Here is a 15348-nt window from a genome sequence, read left to right on the forward strand (position 1 = left end):
TGTGTTATTTGTAAAAATTGTATAAATTGTATAATTTATATAATATGTATACGTGTATATGTATAATTCATCTAATTTGTATAACTTAGGTAATTTCTGTAAATTCTCTAATTTGTATAACGTATATAATTTTTATAAATCTTCTAATTCTTGTCACTTATATAACTTGTACGATGTATGTAAATTGCGTAAATTGTATAATTTACATAACATCTACAGTGTGTATAATTCATCCAATTTATATAACTTAGGTAATTTTTGTAAATTCTCTAATTTGTATAACGTATATAATTTTTTATAAGTCTTCTAATTCTTGTAACTTATATAACTTGTACGATGTATGTAAATTGCATAAATTGTATAATTCACATAACTTTTATAATATGTACAACCCGTATGATTTCTAATACTTGTATAAATTGAATAATTTACATATATCATACAACATACGTAATTTCCACAATCTCTATAACTTTCTTAAGAGCGTAATTTGTATAATTGATATAACGTGTATAACTTGTATAATTCGTTCAATATCGATAGTCTGTATCTATTTACATCAAGGATACCTTGGCACTGATACACGTTTGTAGCTATCTGCCCTTGTCATAAATTCTTTCAATAATAATAAAAAAAGACACTTCTGAGAAATTTTCGCGATCAGTTCAGTTTTCCTCCTCGCTGTACATGGAAATATGATCAAAAGCGTTTCACGGGCCATCAATTTGTCCAACACTGGAGATAAGAATTCCCTGAACTCGAACGAAAGGTGAGATAATGGAAAGTCGGAAAGAACAGGGCGTCGGATCGTCACAGGCCGGAGACAGGTGGAAATGTAAAATGGCAATACTTCAAATTCATTTGCGCGACAATCTCCGGTTCCTTCCACTCGATGAATCGTCTCCGCCGCGATGAAATCAGAAGTTCGTCTCGTCCGAATACGGAGGGGGTGAAACTAACGCGAAGAATCACGACGAGGTAGAAATGAACGCGCTACGTGCGCGACCGTTCGACGAAGAGAGAAACAAAAGAGCGGAAAAGAGGAGAAAATCGCGAAGGGAGGACAGAGGGTAGATATCTCTGGGCTGTGTTGGTCGTTCCGCGGTTCGTTCGTTCCGACGATTTGCCCTCGGAATTCATTGGGCGCGGCGAAAGGGAAATGAGCCTCGGCTCTCTTTCGTTTACCTCGAGTCCTTCGTCTTTTTGCTTCTCCTCGTAACAGCTATCTTATGGGACATCCCTGTTAACCCGCGAGGGGCGTGCTTCCCTCGCCCCGATAACTTATCGCGTAATTATGAAGGTTGCGGCTTCGCGGACCGTGCGTTACTTCGGCGACTGCGAATTAGTCATTACTCGGTTTCGAGAACTCTCCCGTTTGCAGATAGGATCATGTGGCGGCGCCATTTCGAGATCACGAGAAAAGGGTACGGAAGACACTTCTTGAGTTTCTTCTCTTCACTTCTCTTAGGAGTTTCGGGGTCTAATTGTAAGCACTCTTTATGGAATCCTACGATTCGCAATGCAGATCTGTTTTAATGGAATGATTTCTTTAATATGTTAATTTTGTGTTTGAAGTCATCGTACATCTTAACCTTTTATTGCGTGGACTTTATTTTAGCGTCGAAACAAACTTTTGTAGAAATTTTGTGTTTGAAGTCATCATACATCTTAACCGTTTATTGCGTGGACTTTATTTTAGCGTCGAAACAAACTTTTATAGAAACTGTGTATCAGACAAATTTAAACTGTAAAATATTCTTCTTGGATCTGTTTATCCGTTCGAAATAAATATTAACTTTTAATATAATAAAACTCAATATAAATTGAACAATTCTGAAAATAATGAAATCTGAAATAATTTAACCCTCTATGGGCTCGTGTAGCTTCAAATGGTATTATATTACCAAATAATTTTAATTTTCAACACCATTTCCTCGGTCACCTTTTTATTGTCAATAAAAATTCAAATAACTAGTGAACTTTCATACAATCAATTAATTTCATAAATAAAGATGTCGCGAGAAACTGGGCGTTGCCCTACATCTGAGATTATAGATTTGTATAGAATTGGTTTACGTAAAACTCTGCTAGTATTCTCGATTTTATAAATAATTACAGAAGGAAGAAGAAATGTGTAATCTTAAGCACAGTGAATTTTCACAGTCGTTGAAAACAACGAGCAAAAATAATGAATACGATGTCTCCGTAATCCTTCACCAGATAAAAAAAGGAAAGGAAGACATCGACAAAAGGAAGAATACGAATACTGAAAGTGTCCAGATTCGTTTTGGTTTCGTTCCTTTGCATCGGGAACGGCTCAAATGTCGTTTCAGTCCCCAAGTCACAGTATCCATCAAATTTTCGGAGGCAAAGCCAAAGCTGCCTCCACGAGAGGAAACGGAACAAAAGTGAACGAAATTACACAGGCACGCAGGTGACTTAAAACGCTAAAGAGGAACGAATTTCCATTGCCCTGGAAAAAATGACATTAACGAAATCCCCGCCGGTCCTTTCCGTTTTTTACCACTCTATTTCTTTCCTCGTCACGATTCTTTGTTTTTATTCGCTCTCTTTCCGTCTCGTTCTTCTTTCTCCGGCGCGTTCGTCTGTATTCGTTTTATTTCGTCCGCCTCTCGCTCAATGATCCTCCAGCTCCCTTCCGACCTTTTCGAATTAACGTTTCGCCACGAATCCGCAAATAAATTTCGCGAACCACTATTACCGGTCCGGCCGAGGAAGGGAGTAAATCTTTGGATAAGAGGAAAGGGCCACGGCTGTTATCATTGAGGAATTTACGTGGCTTCGAATCTCCATCAACTGTTTCAAAGAACCCTTCTTTTTCAGAAAGCTTAATCGAGGCTGCACTTTTATATCAACGATGCAATTACATATATATTCCAAACAATATTCCACGTTTAGTATACGCGGAAGCAACAATGATGGATACTCTTGTTTATTATCAATATCTGGACCATTTCCATGATTCTTTATAACCTTTGCAATTTCTGTTTTTAATTAAATGTCTCTTATTTTAATAGAACGATTTCATTTTACATGCATATTAATTTCAATAAATCCTTTATACTCGGTAATTTAGTGAATTCAGTTGTAACGTTTATAGATTCTGAAGGTATAAATAACAGCTTATCAGTCTTTGAGCTACGATTAATGACTGCATCGCGTTTATGCACTGTTATTCTTGAATTTCGGTTAGCAGTGGAAATTGCGTTGTCTCTGACGAATTTCACAGATTTTCGAAAAACCTCTGTGCCGCTACGTCAAATTTTATAATGCCTGAAATTTGACTGAAAGTCTCGTGTAATTCATATTCATGCAACACAAAAGTTCGTAATTTATTTCCGAGTAAATTTAATGGGTTTTTCTTTTCAAACTAAATTTGTTTGAGCTTCGCGTGCAATGAATAGGAATACGTACGCGTGCCGTTTGCGAACGTTTTTTTTTTTTGTGAATTTTTCCTTTGAAAACGCGTGGTTTAAACTGTCGAATACACAGAGAGTTAAAGAAATACATGAATGAATAAATACGTGGATGTATTGTAGATAATAATTTCTATGAAGTAGTTTTAGAATGATGAAAAAATGCGCAATATATTATCGTATATTTACTGTTAACATTATAGATTTTGTTTCATTGTTTATATCTTCCACGCATATTTACAACAAAAGTACTTCGAGTGTATATACATATATATATCAACGACTCAATGTAATTATTGGGATGATACTAATTAATGTTTCGCTCAAATAAAATTGAACATTTACGTCGATAAAAATTATGTTCCAGAAATTGTTCATTTCATCGATTGCCCATTACATTTTACATCTTACACACGGGAAGTGTACGATACGTTGAACTCTGTACCCGATTCTATTTACTTGACGATTTATAGTATTGTATGTTCTGGAAAATCCAATAAAAAAGTCTATCTCTACCAAAGTTTATATTTTTTCTTTCGTATCAATCATCCTTTCAAAAAAATAAATCCCGTTCATTTCGACTATTTTTCCCGATGGAACGTGCAACTGTTTAAACATCCAGCATCAATTTTGTCAAACAGTCGACACTGCCCCTTCTGTTTCACGATCATAGGCTCATTCGCGAATAGATAAACAAACGTCAGCCGTAGACGTATAAATAGTACGCAAGGCAAACACAGATTTGCACAAACATGTTACATATATGATCCGCGCACGATTCGATGATAGAATCCGTCAATATGGAACGCCCACCTCGGAGACTAACTAATTAAATAATTAATCGTAACCACAATCGATACACCGCAGTAATTGGCTGATTGACACATTTTTTTCGCAGATTTATTAATTCGAAATTGGGTCACCTGTTTCGTCTTTTTTCTACAACAAGCGCGATAACAAGCTTCGATAACAAGGTTTTATAACAAATTCAGAACAAATCTATCTGTTCGATGAATTGGAGAGTTTTGAAATATTTTTACGGATAACTTTTATTTATAACTGTTCGAATAAACGTGTTTGTTGGCGAAAGTAATTGACGTAATCAAATACAAAATAAATGACAAAAGTTCTGTGTTGAATTAGGAATAGTAATATTAAACAGTTTCTTGATTCTTTTATCCTTCAAAATCTAAGATGGAAAGAGAGCGATAATAAAATTTCAGTGCACGAGTTTAAATAAAATCTTAGGTGTATACAAATTTGACTTTCGATGTACTAATCATTCAAATAAATCGATACAAATGGAAAAGCACTTTTGTAATAGTAGAAAGCTTAGAAACTGGATATTCTTAAGAATATTTATTTGTAATTATTTTCGTTTCTCATTATTATTTCTATATATAAGTTTATAGCCTTTCGAGTTACGAATTTTTGCAAAAAGAAGATCGTAAATTTTGTTTTAAAAACAACAAATTTAATATCACTTTTTATTATCAAAATTATAACCTAGATTACACATCTGTATTAAATCTTGGCGTTCAAGGCAAAACGCTTTAAATTTGCCTGGCAGTAATTGGATTAAATGAGTGCGAATGAGAAATGCACAAGTCCGCAGAAAAATCGAGAAACAATCAATTTAACGCCGTCACGAAATCGAGTCTCCAAGGCGAATTGATTAAAAATTGAATCAACGGCCAGCACATTTTGAACTTAATTTATCAGAGAGAACTGGACGAAGTCGTAAACAGACAATTCCCGCGGAAAATGCGACGCGTTCCGTGTGCCATACAAAAAAAAAAAAAATTCTCGTTGTAGCGGCTTCGCGTCGTAGATAACGAAGCTGCGATATAAATAACGAGCCGTTGCTAATTTAGATCCACGTTGAATAAACCCAATGTCAAAGGTATTCGTTGCTGTCTGAAACAAAGGGCTTCGGAACGAGACCGTCAGCTTTGTCGTGGATCAAAGACATAACTTCCTCGTGATTCGCCAAAACGCTTTTACACGTTCATCACGCTGTCGTTTTTGATGAAACGTTCATTGAAAATCGTGGTCGTTAATTTGAACATTTTTATTGGTTAGTTAAAATTAGCAAGCGTTGCCTACCAACGATCTCAAGTTGAGATTCTCAACGTCAAAATTTGACTTCTGTTTATAATACTTTAACGAGGGTATCTAAAATAACATTCGATGGTATACAAGAATTAATTAAAAACTGATTGTGTAAATAATTAATGAATTTATATATTGTCCTTGTGCGAGCGTGAAAACCCTTAGACAACAAACTGTTGTTTCTTTATTTTCTAGTTTCTATGTTCCTGTATTTTCTGGACTTCAGAGTGTATAGTATATCCGTCTTCTTATATTTAAAATTAAAGTATACGTGGTTGGAATTACAGTGTTCACCACGACTACGCTGGCAAGCAAATGTAATTATACAGAAGAGGGTGGTCCGTACAGAGTGGATCGATCCGCTTAATATTTCGATCTTAAAATCCATTTTGATTCTATTATTTTACTAATCTCCGATCTGGCGATTAGCATCCATATCCTATATAGAGATCCATCCATCTCGAATATGAAACAGAAGACACTAGATAAAATCTGACACGAATCACAACCAAGGATCACTGCATAACAAACACAAAAGAAATTCCTCAAGGACTACTGTACATCGCAAAATTTAATCTACTTAGGTAACCAAAACGGAGCCAACGTTAGCGGTTAATGGCCAAGAAATTGATGGCACTCTATACCTAATTACGAAAGAAAAAGAAGCGCAAAAGTGAACCGTCGTGGGGAATAAATTAATCGCTGAAATAGAACAGGACCAGATGCAGAGAAGGGAGACGAGTGCGAATTAATTACGGAAATATAATCTAGCGTGACTTAATTAGCCAGCAGGAACCAGTCGTGAAAGAAAACGAAACTAAAAAGCACGGAAGTCCGCTTTGGGAAGGAACGTTCCACCGTCGCAACCATACCGAGTGAGATTAATCAACGTACATCAGCATATCCGACTACTTCGTATCTTTAATTAATACTGATAGCTCCTGTCGGTCTCACCTTACCGTTTTGGACCGCTTTCAGCTGCCAGCAGACCGCTTTCGTAGACGTCGTCTCAGTCTATGCAGATTGTTCACACCAGTGTGGTTAACTTGAATTGAGTAGGCAATTTAATCAGGACTGCTCTGCGCAGTCTCCTTGCGCATCTACGAACGTGTCCAAAAATGCCAGACACAAGTATTATCTATTCTCTGTGAATTACTTCCTCGTTTCCATTTTATTTAGATTTACTACACATGTTACCTAATATTTTTGAAATAAACACTGTTGAAATAAACTAGTCCAGCAACGAGAATCGCAGACGTCGACTTCTGAGCATAATTTACATCCGCGTTCGAATCGCGATAGTGGTTGCCCCCTGCTATCGTGAATTGCGATTCGTCGTGGACTTTATTGTAAACCTCATCGTAGAAACAGTGAGCCTTCGTTCGCAGGAACGTTTGTTCCTCCTCTAATTAGTTTGATTCAATTCAATTACATTTAATGGCCGTTCTGTTTACGCAAAGAATCCATTCGTTCAATATTAATGAAATTAGTTTGTTGCGGTCATTCGTGCAGACAAAATGAGCTGCTAGGGGAAGTAAAACCATAACGTGAAAATTATTTGCGGATAATGTAAATTCGCTGCGATATTGCCTTGTTAAATTTAATGAAATTCGCGTGCTATTGATCTGTTTGGTCCGGAAATAATTTTCATTCGCTTATGGATACTCGTTTACAGAACACTCGTGTAATTTTGAATGGAGAATAAAAGCAATGTTTTGTTTTGGCATTGCATTATACGTCTTTTTATCGTAAATCATATTACTGGGATGATTAACACGTTGGCTGTCAGATCGAAACATGTGAAAATTTTTACCAAGTTGTAAGAGTTTTTTGTATCTACGATAGTTCAGTTATTATCGCCCTGTAACAGTTTAGCTGTCTCATCCGGTATTCATATCGTGTAACGAACAAATATAAGCACATGTGCACATTTTTAATTGTGAACGAGACCACGGTAATAGAACCATTCAAAATTTATTTTAATTTAAAACTTTTCAGGGAGCAATAAAGGTTAAAATATTACAATTTAATATACGGAAGCAGTCGGTCTATTGTTACATGTATGAAAATGACGAAGGAATTTTCAGTTTACCTGTAGAGCCTCGCAGAAATTCGCTGTATTAACGCTATTAACGGAATGAAAAGAGGAAAATGAAGTTTTAAATAGTTTACGAAATACACCAACGCTAGTAATTACGTGGTTTCAACGGAAAAATTAATTTCCTAGCGCGAAATTACCTAATACGGCGAGATTGTTGCTTATGAGTGCGCCTTCGCGTTCTTACTCGTTCTCTGCAATTTTGTTGTAAATACCTACATGCCACAGAAATATTCCAAGCTTGGCTGAAATCCGTTCACGACCAGGATATTACCCCGCAAAATGAGTGTTCCACACTCTGACGATGAACAACGAATTGCGTTACAGACGCGATAAAACAGGAACTTTCAATAAACCACATTGGCGCGACAATTTAATTGAATTAATAATATATGAAACGAAGATTGTCAGCTTACGAAAATCACGTAGCCTAGAAAATATTTCAAAATATTGCTTGTATTTGTTATACTCACAATAACATAACACGTAACAATACACATAAAACAATAATTTACTATCTTGATAATCCAGATACTCTCCGATCAAAAAATTCATTTGTTTCGTCAATTTTTATTCAAATTGGCAACAGAACTCGGTCTTTAACTTAATCAACTTATATTTTTAAAACAACTTCAATACCAGTGAAATGATAAGATCCCTCTAATTTTAAATGTGATTTGTCTGTTTATATTATCTTACTGTGTGTGTTTTTCTGTGCACCTAATAAGATAATATAGTTCCATTAAGAAACAATACTAAAATGAAGCTAATGTCACATGCGATATTGCTACAAATGTACGAAACCAAAAATAATGTAAAAAGTGAAGAATTAAATGTAAAATCCGAGTATACGACTACGCACTCGAATAAATTAAATAACTAAGAAACTAATTTTGCATGGATTGCCTCATATTTTAATTTTGTTTAAATCTTTAGTAAAATATGGTCGATTCAACGTGGAACGAATTGGAGAACCGAATCGACACCGATTCATCGATGGTTGTTAACGAATGCGGTCAAAGTGCACCATTTGATGAACTTACTCGGACAAGATGGTCGATCATGGTACGCGCCGTTGACGCAACCCGAAACGGTGCCGCTGTTCAATCTACCTATAATTGACCCGACAGGTGTAAGTCAAAACACTGTTTCTGGAAACTTTATCCTCAGAACGGTAGAGGCAAGGTTTACCGCAACTACCTAGTTTGTAACTTCCACCTTCAGGTAGTTCAGGAAGGACGCAGCCGGCTTCGATTCTCGGTTTTCTGCGACGTCCGGCGCGAATAATTAACGGTGTCGTAATTAAACGAGGGCAAATAAGAGAATAATTGAATTCATTACGACCGTGGCCGCTTTCTTAGCTTTTCGTTAATTTTGCGATCCCCGTGCAGTCTGCGATCGTTCACGCCGAATAGTCGACACGCTTTCGCAGAAATTTTGCGAATTACAACATTTTTTATCTCCATCTATTTCTAAGGGAAAGGGTTGTCAAAGTATTATCGGTCAAAATATGCATTCACCTGTTTCTCTCATTTCTCGGTGTTTTAGGGTGCTTTGAATTAGAATTAGAAAGTTGTACTAGAGATCTACACTACGAACTGTTAAGACATCCTTTCTATTCTCCAGATTTGTCAACGTTTTTTCTTCTAATCAGGAAGTGATAGCAAGAATTAGATACTTTACAAAATTTGAAAATAACCATTCATTGTAAAAACATTGAAGGAGTGATGCTTTTCTCTCGTTCTCCATTTAGTGCTTCTTTTCTAAAAATTAACTGAAGTGGCGTAACCGTATTCGTCGATCGAATAGCAACAATTGAATTCGTTGTTGAACCTTGCGAACCAAATCAAACATTCGTTGCCTGTACAACGAGACTCGTTTTTTTTTCCAATTTTCGGAACGACAACAAACGTTGATTACATGTTCGGAGATGGTACGTACATATGCAGACTGCTTCTTGATTGCTGCATTTCATTCGCAAAAATCCATATCAATGAGAACCATTTTAATTGAAATGAACTTTTGATTTCCTAAACCAAAACTTTACCAAAGACTTTAAACCAACAAAAGCTAGAATGGCTTACTCGTCATTTCCAAACACAAAGAGCTTAAGGATCATCTCTGTTTACACAAAATTTCATTCAGAATCAAAAATCACTTCATTTAAAACGATTTACACCGAATTTAAATAATCCCGCATATCTTTTATCGTGAAACAGAATTAAATACTCAAATTATAAATGTACACTTGGCTTCATTGCCACTTTTTGGAAGAGGTGGGGTTCAGTGAATCGAGATCCCATTAACAATCCTACTCGATTGTGTTTGATACATTTAAACGAAATTAATTAGGGCAGTGCGAATTAATCAAGCATTTCATATCTGAATATCACGTGACTGGCCCGACTACTGGGAACCCGATTTCCAAAACGCAAATGCGCAACAGATATCGTATCGCATCGTATTTAATAATTACCCGTTTTATTGTCCGCGTTTCTGTCGATCATTCTGCAAATCCAGCTCATTAGCACAAGTTCTCTGAATTACAGATCGCGAATCGTTGACGTTTGAGAGGGGAAATGAAATGTCACCTCTGTTATATATAATCGACTGATGCAAGACGTTAACGGTGAACTTATGTTAATAAATTTATTTACGATTAGACATCGTCACGTATGTACAGTTGGTACATAATTAAAATAAACTTCCGTTGCACGCTTACTCAGCGGACTGAGTTTCAGATAAATATAAATATATTTATTAAATTTATACATTGATATTAAAGGAAGAATTTTTGTTTATAGAAGTTTTTATAAGATATAATAAATAAAGTCGTATTTAAAACGTTTAATGTATATATATTGGTGGTATATATTGAAAAAATTCGAGATATAAAGAGAGATAAAAATTTGAAATATTTAGAGCTTGTTCCTGTTATTATAAGTAATAACTCCGCCAAATGTTAAGTCGTTTCATCAATCTTTACCGAAATTATAAAGAAAAAGTGATCGATCGAGAAAATTGCATATATATACTATTTAAAATTTTCAAAAGTTTTAGGTACATGTTTGTTTCTTTTATTTAAACATTTCAAGCTTTATTCCAAGCTTATTTAGGTGTACAAAAGAAAGATACATAAAGATTTACATATCTGAGTAATTAGTCTCGCAATTAGAATCGAATTAGAGACTTCTGAGAATATAAATATCATCGATTATAAAAGAAGAAGTTAATAAACTAAAATTTCACACAAAAGTTGTTTGGTAAATTTATCGGTGTACGAATACATTCTACACCCACTGTGTGTATTCGCAAGGTGTTTAGGGACATAAGAACCAACCTAATAGAAAAGTGTATCAATTTTCTTAAAATCTACCTCAAACATTAATGTTAATACGATACCATTTACTATACATTCATATCGCGATTCACGACATTGTTTACTATTCCTCGTCCCCTAGGACGAAGGCTCGAAAGCCTGCTCCTTTATCGACGTTCAGTCTTTCACCCACAGATGGTTTTTCTCCATTACCATCCGGTCCGTCGCTACAGTAAGGTCTGTCACAGTATTCGCTGAAATTCGGTTTTCCCTGTCCCTTCCTCAATTTTCCTTGTCCCTTTCCCAGGTTTATCGCTCAACCCCGACGGACCACCGCCGCTTAATCCCGCAGGACCGCCATCGGATAATCCTGGAGGCACGCCACCTGGAGGATCTCTCTTGTCGCTGAAATTCGTCTGGTCGGTGAATTTATTGCGTCCACAGGCGAGAGACCAGCGATTGTTCACCCATGACGGCGGATCTCAGCTTCTTTTCACGCGAACGTCGACATCAGCCTGATCGAGCGCTAACGAGGTGGGAAAAATTGATGAAAAATTGCTGCAAGAAATTTCCAAATAATTCCGTAAGGTCGGCGTTGCTCTGTTTTCAAGTGCGGTTGGTTTGATCGCACGAGTTCCTTCCATAAGAAATTATGATGAAGACGTGTTTGATTCATCTTCTTGTACGATTTCGTCTATTCGAGAATTAATTTAGTAGAATGTCTTCTTCTTGTTTGATTTCATACGTCCAAGAATTAATTTAGTAATAGAATGTCTTCTTCTTGTTTGATTAAAATATTTCGACGAAATTATAGTGAACAAATTTTAAATTGCCAAAGTTATAACAGTTTATACGAAGGGGTGTCTCGTTAGAGTGATCGAACGCGAAACTTTAGATTGACTGCAGTTGGTCAGCGAATATTTTTATTGCCGTCTGAGTTAGGAATTATTAGAAAGGACGAATAAAAATTTAATATAGCGTACAAAATATATTTAATATCACATTTTATTATAAAAATAGTAACTTAGACGATAACATATTAATTATATATCTTGGTACTCAGGGCAAGGCGCTCTAAGTTTGCTCGACAGTGAATGGGTTAAATGCATTTTTCTCGAAACGCTGTTTTTCTCTGTGAATGCTGTCAACCCTCTATAGTCAAAATTATGTTAGCTATGTTCAATACAAAAATTGAAGATTGCTCGTGTCACCATACATCTTCACCCATTGCAGATTACACGGAATAATATTAAGCAAACAAATATTATTTCTAGTAATCTATACAAAAAACCATATCCATAAGCATTTTTAAATGAAAACAATCAACTACTGACACTGATCGAACGTCTATTAGATGAATGAATATAAAGAAACAAGTGTCTTTTACTTTGAGATACGCTCAAAAGTACTTAAAAAATGACCCGACCCTTCGATTTGCAACAAGAATGTTCAACAACGAGTATACTCCCAGATCCTTCGACAATCATTATGCGCAACTTATCTCTCGAGAAAATTACAAAGTTGTCCCCAGAAAAAGATAAATTTCATGGACTACGTCGCAGTGGAACGATGTTCCTAAAAGATAACAGTTTCACCACCCCCTTGATTCTCGGGCGTTCAAACTTCCATTAGATCCCGCTAACGAGCGAAACTTCGTTCGAACACCGAACACGTCGCGAACTCGAAAGTCGCATTCCTGCAGCTCGTGACTGCCTAGCATGCGTTCGTTCTTTTTTTTTTCCCTCATGGTTCTCGATGGAACCATGGAAATTCAGCATAATGAAGGCTATTCACGCGACGCCGCTAATGCTACCAACGAAAAGCCCACTGAAAGTGCAACGAGTGTACTCATAACCGTGTTATTGCCACAGCACTATGGGCGATCATCCACTGTTGATAAACGACGAAAGATTGGCAGTGTCGAGGCGATAGGGAAACCATTTGTTCGTCCAGATCTTTAGTTTGTGTAAAGAAATATTTATTAGTTGAATATCACCTGTGTGGACGTCGAACCTTTGCATTGAATTTATATTTCATCTACGAATATGTCTATGACAGAATGTTTAGGCAGTAAATTACTTGCTGGTTGATCACACTGTAGTCTTCTTGGAGGAAGAGACCTAGAAGTTAAGCAGGATGCGACACTAGCGCCGTCTGGTAGTTCTTTCGACAGGAAAGGTCGAAGAAGTTATGAGGAGTACGACACTAGCGCCTCATGCGGCTAAATAAAATCTAAGGGAAGGATATAACGTCTATATGTGAAATAACGCAACTTACTCTGTCTCTTAGCAGTAAAAAAAAAATTTATTAGTTAACTATCACCTGTGTGGAAACTTCAAACATCGAAACTTGGAATGGAATACATTAACGCACAAGTAACAGCGAGTGTTGAAAAATTTAATGGTTTTTAGTTTGAATTTTGAAAAAGAAAAGCTTGATTCTAATAACGACAATAATTAAAACAAGTGCAAATGCCAAAATAATTAATTGCGAAAGTATAATACTTATTAAGTGCTCTTCAACAACAACAAAATCCTATATGTTTCATCAACCATTTCCTTCAATAATTTAATACTCGCAATAAGATCTTGATTTATCCCTACCTTAAACAATTCTTTTTAAATTCATACATGTTTATAATTTCAGAACTCACGTGTGACAATGAGTACAAATAAATTCAGGATCCTAGACACGCTGTCAAACACAATCAAATTCCCAAGAACCGTTCACGTTTTCAATTTCCATTCTAATAAAGAAATAGAATAAACGCGTCATCATACGCAGCTTCGGCGTACCGTAAAACGGAATAACATTTTCCCGCGGAAACTGATAGAAGCAGAGTGACTGTTGCCGGGTTAAAATTGCAATTTCGCCGGTTATTTAAAACTGCGAATTGAACGCAGCCACGATACCATTTACAAAACAAAAGGGAATTATATCTCGTGTCGCTCGACGCGGTTGAAAAACTACCCGAAACGTCTGCAACGTTCCTGGTAATTGAGATTGTTTTCGAGGGAGAGACCTCGTTTCGTTTTCGCATTTCGTCGTTACGGGAATTCCGAAAAATGGATCCCATGCTTCAGAAGCACAGCGCCAAGCATGTATACAAAGTACCAGAAGGGTTGAGGGAACTTTGCACCGACATTTCACGCGAGGTAATCACGCGCCATATTTCTTGGAAAGTTGCAGTCGCTCGAGTTCTCCTTAAGTGTTTTCGATAAAAGATAAAAATTACGGTTTAAGTACTGTTCCTTGTCGCTAACATCAGATTCGAGCGATTTTTCTATTTAATGCATAGCTGAGGTTAATGATACATTTGTTACCTGTCGTCTTGAAGATAATAGAGCATTTGACACTTGCACCACCGTTCGTAAATCATTGGACACTTACATATTAAAAGAAAATTTGGTTGTATAATGTACCATGATTGATGTAATCATTTCCATTCTTGTGTTGCATAATTGTATCTGTATCATAATTTATTGCCAGAAAGACATCATTGATGGATATCAGTTATTAATTAACCATCCATTTGTATTCTGAGTATTTGTAGTTGGAAACTCAAGAAGCAGGCCATCTTCATCGATACGATGATTATACGTCATTTAATATTTTCAGGGTTACAGTATTAATTAATCATTCGCTCTGTAATTGAAAACAGGTTCTCCGATCGCAACCAGCCAACTTGTACGCTTTCATTGCCGAATACGCGGATACGCTTTTGATTACGCGTGAAAATACGAAAAGTAAATTGTTATTATTCGTTATTAAGCTCTTCGTAGACACCAGTTTCATTCAATTTAAATTATTAGATATCATAATTAGACTGAAGATGTTTATGGAAACTGATATTTTTATATACACAGATGAAGAAAAGAAACGAAAATTAAACTAAGTATTGTAGTCTTCCTCGTTTTTCCTCGTTCTTCCTCGTTTTTCCATTTCCCATAAATGCATAAATATCCGCAGTCTAACGATAGCAATTTAAATTGTGCGAAACTTTGGAAGGACCGTTCGTGGAAACCTTTGCAATCGTTCCAGTTGCGGTGAAAGTCGTAAACAATATTTTACTAGGAAGCCAAGCAATTCTTTCCATACTTTACCGAGCCGGTTTCACTTTGGACCAGATCGCTGTCGCAGCTCCCTGGATTCAAGTAAATTGTATTGTCGCGTGCTAGATGCTTATCGATACTTACATGGTACATTTCGCCTGCCTTTTTTTCTTCGCAGAAAGCGTTCCGAGAGTACTTGGACGCGGTCGACATTCAAGCGGCGCAGACATGCGAGGGTAATTGAACACTGAACGAATCCGTAAAAAAGGCTGACTTATTGTTAGAGGGAGTCACTATGCTCAGCGAATTGCTTTGAAGCAGGCGTAGGTT

Source organism: Hylaeus volcanicus, chromosome 1 (genome assembly GCF_026283585.1).
Source record: "Hylaeus volcanicus isolate JK05 chromosome 1, UHH_iyHylVolc1.0_haploid, whole genome shotgun sequence".
Classification (NCBI taxonomy): domain Eukaryota; kingdom Metazoa; phylum Arthropoda; class Insecta; order Hymenoptera; family Colletidae; genus Hylaeus; species Hylaeus volcanicus.